The 6593-nt window shown below is 59.8% G+C and overlaps 1 long non-coding RNA gene across 1 annotated transcript; it reads left to right on the top strand.

The window, feature by feature from the left end:
- The first annotated feature begins 4049 nt into the window (after positions 1-4049).
- LOC129200824 (uncharacterized) lies at positions 4050-6222 on the top strand. The gene is made up of 3 exons (XR_008575113.1): positions 4050-4244; positions 4424-4533; positions 6060-6222. It is a non-coding gene; the product is annotated as an uncharacterized LOC129200824 (long non-coding RNA).
- Positions 6223-6593: the final 371 nt, after the last annotated feature.

Raw genomic sequence — 6593 nt, 5'->3', positions numbered from 1 at the left:
AGCTCGGACGTTTTCATTTTTGACGGACAGAGAGCCCCTCCTTCAGATGTCAGAGTTTTTGGATGCCTAAAGGAGCCTGCCGCTGCAGAATTTTTAGGGCTGTGAATGGGGCCACGGTAGAGGTTTCAGAAAAGACACAGCATTCGGGGCTGGCAGGTTTCGCCTGGGAGCAGGGCCTAGACGTTAGCAGTTTTGACGGCTGAAGTGAGGCTATGGACAGCGATCCGCTTCATCGTACGTGTTAGTTTTTGGATGCCTAAAGGAGCCTTCAGCTCCAGGGTTAGTAGGGCTGTGAATGGGGCGATGGTTTCAGGAAAGACACAGCATTCGGGGCTGGCAGGTTTGGCCTGGGAGCAGGGCCCGGACGGTTGCAGTTTCGAGGCTTGAATCTCCAAAATGGCTAGAGAGCTGCTAAGACGCATGTCGGAGTTTTTGCATGCCTAAAGGAGCCGGCAGCTCCAGGGTTAGTAGGGCTGTGAATGGGGCCATGGTAGAGGTTTCAGCAAAGACCTAGCATTTGGGGCTGGCAGGTTTCGCCTGGGAGCTGGCCCCGGAGATTTGCAGTTTAGACAGCCGGAGGCGGGCGATGGACAGCGAGCCGCTCCTTTGCACATTCTAGTTTTTGGATGCCTAAAGAAGCGTGCAGCTCCAGAGTTAGGAGGCCTGTGAATGGGGCCATGGTAGAGGTTCAGGAAAGACACAGCATTCGGGGTAGGCAGGTTTCGCCTGGGAGCAGTGCCCGGACGGTTGCAGTTTCGAGACTTGAATCTCCAAAATGGCTAGAGAGCTGCTAAGACGCATGCCAGAGGTTTTGGATGCATAAAGGTCCCTGCCGCTGCAGAATTTTTAGGGCTGTGAATGGGGCCATGGTAGAGGTGTCAGGAAAGAATAACCACTCGGGGCTTGCAGGTTTCGCCTGGGAGCAGAGCTCGGACGTTTTCATTTTTGACGGCCAGAGGCGGGGAATGGACAGAGAGCCCCTCCTTCAGATGTCAGAGTTTTTGGATGCCTAAAGGAGCCTGCCGCTGCAGAATTTTTAGGGCTGTGAATGCGGCCATGGTAGAGGTGTCAGGAAAGACACAGCATTCGGGGCTGGCAGGTTTCGCCTGGGCGCAGGGCCGGGACGTTTGCAGTTTCGAGGCTTGAATCTCCAAAATGGCTAGAGAGCTGCTAAGACGCATGCCGGAGTTTTTGGATGTCTAAAGGAGCCTGCCGCTGCAGAATTTTTAGGGCTGTGAATGGGGCAATGGTAAAGGTTTCAGAAAAGAACAACCTCTCTGTTCTGGCAGGTTTCGCCTGGGAGCAGAGCTCGGACGTTTTCATTTTTGACGGCCAGAGGCGGGGAACGGACAGAGAGCCCCTCCTTCAGATGTCAGATTTTTTGGATGCCTAAAGCAGCCTGCCGCTCCAGAATTTTTACGGCTCTGAATGGGGCCATGGTAGAGGTTTCAGGAAAGACACAGCATTCGGGGCTGGCAGGTTTCGCCTAGGAGCAGGGCCCGGACGTTAGCAGTTTTGACGGCTGAAGTGAGGCTATGGACAGCGATCCGCTTCATCGCACGTGTTAGTTTTTGGATGCCTAAAGGATCCTGCAGCTCCAGGGTTACTCAGGCTGTGAATGGGGCCACGGTAGAGGTTTCAGCAAAGACACAGCATTCGGGGCTGGCAGGTTTCGCCTGGGCGCAGGGCCCGGACGGTTGCAGTTTCGAGGCTTGAATCTCCAAAATGGCTAGAGAGCTGCTAAGATGCATGCCGGAGTTTTTGGATGTCTAAAGGAGCCTGCCGCTGCAGAATTTTTAGGGCTGTGAATGGGACAATGGTAAAGGTTTCAGAAAAGAACAACCTCTCTGTTCTGGCAGGTTTCGCCTGGGAGCAGAGCTCGGACGTTTTCATTTTTGATGGCCAGAGGCGGGGAACGGACAGAGAGCCCCTCCTTCGCATGTCAGATTTTTTGGATGCCTAAAGCAGCCTGCCGCTCCAGAATTTTTACGGCTGTGAATGCGGCCATGGTAGAGGTTTCAGAAAAGACTAACCACTCGGGGCTGGCAGGTTTCGCCAAGGAGCAGAGCTCGGACGTTTTCATTTTTGACGGCCAGAGGCGGGGAATGGACAGAGAGCCCCTCCTTCAGATGTCAGAGTTTTTGGATACCTAAAGGAGCCTGCCGCTGCAGAATTTTTAGGGCTGTGAATGGGGCCATGGTAGAGGTTTCAGGAAAGACACAGCATTCGGGGCAGGCAGGTTTCGCCTGGGAGCAGGGCCCGGACGTTTTCATTTTTGACGGCCAGAGGCGGGGAACGGACAGAGAGCCCCTCCTTCGCATGTCAGAGTTTTTGGATGCCTAAAGCAGCCTGCCGCTCCAGAATTTTTACGGCTGTGAATGCGGCCATGGTAGAGGTGTCAGGAAAGAATAACCACTCGGGGCTGGCAGGTTTCGCCTGGGATCAGGACCTGGACCTTTGCAGTTTTGAGGTTGAATCTTTAAAATGTCTAGAGAGCTGCTAAGACGCCTATCAAGCCCACCCCCACACAAACTCCGCCCTGAGACAAACTCCGCCCTGATACATGCCCAGCCCCTCCCCTCATGCAGACTCTGCCTGTCATTCAAATTCTGCCCCTGATGCACGCCAAGCCCCGCCCCTCACGGCACCCCACCCCTCATACAAACTCCGCCGCTGACATAAACTCCGCCCAGATGCACGCCAAGCACCGCCCCCACCTAAACTCCGCCACCGCCGAAACCCCGCCCCCACGCATGCCAAGCCCCGCCCGTCACGCAAACTCCGCCCCTGACGCACGCCAAGCCCCGCCCCTTACGCAGCGCACAGCGCATGCTTGCTCGGTGCTGCCCCCTGGCGACCAAATTTCGGTACTGCAGCGGTAGCGCCGCGCATGCGCAGTGCAGCGCCACGGACCCTTTCCCGAACCGGCTGCCGGCAGCCCGTGTGCAGGGGCTGCTGTGAGTCGAGGGAGGAGAGGCGGCGTCGCCGGGCTGCGGCTGCACGGAGGGAGAAGTTGAGCGGGGCAGCGGGACGGACCGGCGGGTCCCGGGGAAAGCCCCGAGGAGGGCGGTGGCAGCGGTGCCGCTTCCGCGGAGAGGCGGGGGGGCGGCGGGGTCTGTGTCATAGAGGGGAGGGGGGGCTGCCCGGAGCCGTGCGGCGGGTGGGGGGTGCGCGCCGTGTCGGAACCGGGCAGGGAGACCGTCCGGAGCCGCGCGGCGGGGGCTGCCCGGAGCCGGCGGGCGTCCGCGCCTTTCGGAGGTGGCTGAGGGGAGGTGGGGGCGGGGGGGTGCGGTCCAGCCCGGAGCCGCGCTGCGGAGCTCGGGGCTGCCGTCGCGGCTCGGCGGGACTTTCGGGTGAGTCGGCTTTCGGGTGAGGGCACGGGACGGTCTCCCCGCAGGGTCAGGAAGCGTGGAAGGCTGCCTCCCGCGGCACGCCGGCAGTTGCAGTCTTGGGGCACGCGGCTGCTGGTCGGCCATATTGGCTCCCCGGAGCACGCTGGGAAGTGTAGTCTTACGGCACTCGGCTGCCACACGGCGCTTGCCAGGGCGTGCCGGGAGGCGTCGTTTTCGTGGACGTGGCTGCCGGACAGCCCGACTTGCTCTCGCAGGAGCGCTAGGTTGGGGTTTTTTTGCCGGTTTCGAGTGGTTTTCTGCAGGCTTCCAGCCGCTCCCGAGCAGCGGTGCGGCCGTGCTATGAGAGCGCGCGCGCGCGGTGAGGCATCGCCCGGTGTCCCGAGACGAGCGCTACTGGTCGGACTCTCCGGAAGCCTGTCCGGCAGCCCCAGGCCGCCCCCGAGCCCTGGCGTGAAGGCGGCAAGCTGGCGCTCGCCTGTGCCGCTTTCTTCCTGAACGGGGGTGCTGGCGGCAGCAGCAGCAGTGCGGGGAAAGAGCGGCGTCTCCGGAAGCCCCTGCAGAAGGAGGAGGGTCTCCGGCCAGGGCCGACCTCCGGTAGTAACGGCCACTGCTTTTTCTTTCCCTCTCCCAGGCTGTGCTGAGGACGTGGTTGCCCGTCCCTCCCTTGGGGATGCCGTTGACTGCACCCGCCTCGCCTGTGGCTGGCCTGGCTCGCCTCGTGGCGTGGGGGCGAAAAGGGACAGGCGGCGGAGCGCTTACCGGCTGTGGACAGGAGCTGCCCTAAGGGAAGCTGGAATGGCCAGAGAAAGGTGAAGAAGAAGAAGAAGAGATGGAGGCTCTCCGGCCGGCAGCTGCCTCCCGCTGCAGGCAAGAGAGCGCCTGCCTCGCCGGGTGAGGAAAGATCCCTCGTTGCGCTCCGCGGCAGGTCAGGCTGCCGACGGGCACCACAGGGTCGCCACGCGTAACCCAAAGCACGGTGCGGCCGCGTACCAAGGGAGGGAGGGAGGCAGGCTACTCATCTAGGCAGACTCGTCTCCTCGGAGCTGTAAGACGCCCGTGTATTCTCTTAGGCGGAGGACAGCCGAGCGACCGGAGTGACAGCAAAGGAAAGGCGGAGAGCGGGAGAAAGAAGCGTCTGCGCTGGCAAGCTCTCCCGGCAGTGCCGAGAGCCAGAGCTGCGGTGAGTCCTGGGCCCGCGGGGCCCCATCGCCTCTCCTCTGCGTCGCGGGCCCTCCTCTGCCCCCCTCGCTTTCCCACCCCGCTGTGGGGTTTTTTGGTTTGCTTTCTGCTCCCCGCTATGTTCTTTTTCCATCTCGCTCTGACGGGCTGCCTGTCCCCACCTTTTTTAGGTCCTCGCTCTCTCTGCCCTGTAGCCCGTGGCTATTGTTTCCTTCTCTCTCTCCCCCTGTCTCTCTGTCCGGCCCCCAGCCACTGTTTCTGCATTCCTCCCCCTCGGTCCTGTAGCCCGTCGGTATTTCTGCCGTCTCTGGCTCTCTCTGTGCGGCTCCTCGTTCCTGTTGTTCGAGGTCTTCCTTCTTGGCTCTGTAGCGAGTCATCGTGAGTCTCTCTCTCTCTTTCTCCGTCCCTCTTGAGTCTCTTCCTTGCCCCTCGTTTTGAAGGCCTGCCTCTGTCCCGGCACCCGTCACTACGGTTCCTTTTCTCCGTCTCATTCCCCGTCCCTGTTTTTCTAAAGTCTCCCCTCTCTGTCTCCTAGCCCGTCAGTACCTTTTTCTTTCCCCGTCGCGGTTTGTCTGGCTCCCTGTCCCTCTTTCTTTCTTCCTTCCTCCCTGTCTGCCCCGCAGCCCGTCCCTTCGTTCCTTTCTCCTTCCCTCTCTGTCCCTCTCCCGGTCCCCGGCTTTAAACTCTGCTTCTCTGCCCGGTAGCTCGCCACCGTCTTACTTTTCCCCGTCTCTCTCTCTCTCTGTCCAGCTCCCTCTCTCGAATTTTCAATTCCTCCCTGTCACTACAGAAGCCTGTCGGGACTTTTTCCCCTGCCTGGCTTGCCTCTCCCTGTCTCGCGATTCCTCTCTCTCTGCCCTCTTAGCCGCGACCATTTTTATATTCTCCGTCTCTCTCTCTCGGTCCGCCTCGCGATCCCGATTGTTTTTTAAAGCGACCGAATCGTCGAGGTTGGCAGAGACCTTTAAGATTATCGGGTGGAACTGCGAACCTGGCGCTGGCAAGTCCCCCTCTGCCCCGCAGCCCGTCCCTTCCCTTCCGACGGCCTCTTTCTCCACCTCTCTCTGTCCGGCTCCCGGCTCCTCTTTTCCACTTCCGCCCTCTGTACCCTGTGGCTTTCCCCCTCTTCTTTCTCTCTCTGTCTCTGTTTGAGGAGGAGCAGCTGCCGCCCCAGCGTTCGCACCCCGTTCACAGTGTCGCGTGCACGCTTCTTCTCGGGAGCGCTTCCTCCTCCTCCTTCGGGCTCGACCCGAGGCTTCCGGCAGCAGTCTCCGGGTGTCGGATTTTGTAAAATAATTAACATAACTGAAAGGTGCAGCAGCGGGATCGGCCCGGGCGGGGCGCCTCCAAAGAGAGGGACCCGGAACAAAGAAATCCCGGGGCCGTTACACGCTTGGGTCCCGGACACCCGCCCCTCGCGCGCTGTCCGCGCGTCCCTTAGTCCCGCGGTGACTTTTGGTCTGGGGTCTTCTACCGTCGTCTCGGATTCTTCTTCTGTATAGCTGTGGGCGGTGTGTTATTCCACAGGTGCTGCTGTGCTGATGCTCCATACATTCGCAGTAATGGGTAGAGCGGAAGGCTCCGTGGCCAGGGAAGAGCGGCACGGACACATTCCTGCTTGCTCCGTTGCACTGGAATTGCGATGGCTGGGTTCGGCCGCTAAATTGATGGCGCTACCGGAAGAAATTTCAGAAAAGTGAGCACTGTGCTTGTCTTTAATCTTTTAAAGTAATTTTTCTACGGGCGCCCGGTCCGTGGCTTAGATATTTGGTTTGCGGCGAAACAGACCCGGAACGTTGCTCCAAGTAGCGTTCCGATTTGCTGAAATTCCCCGTAGTCAGAGAGCAAGAATCGTGAATGTTGCTTGGCGGTTTGAAATCTTAGGCTTTCTCTGGAAGCTGACCTGCCAGAATGAGCCGAAAGCAGGCCGAATGCCAGTAGGGATGCCGCATAAAAGGTCCTCTTCTTGACAGGAGAAGAGCTTGGCGAAACGTCAGCGCCGTTTCCCGTAGGGCCTCCGACGTACCGGTTCAGCAAGCGTGGGCTTTGTGTGATTCCCTC

The sequence above is a fragment of the Grus americana genome, unplaced genomic scaffold (assembly GCF_028858705.1).
Source record: "Grus americana isolate bGruAme1 unplaced genomic scaffold, bGruAme1.mat scaffold_548, whole genome shotgun sequence".
NCBI classification, from domain to species: domain Eukaryota; kingdom Metazoa; phylum Chordata; class Aves; order Gruiformes; family Gruidae; genus Grus; species Grus americana.
Note: the sequence above shows the minus strand (reverse complement) of the source record. Positions and strands in the feature narration are given on the sequence as shown.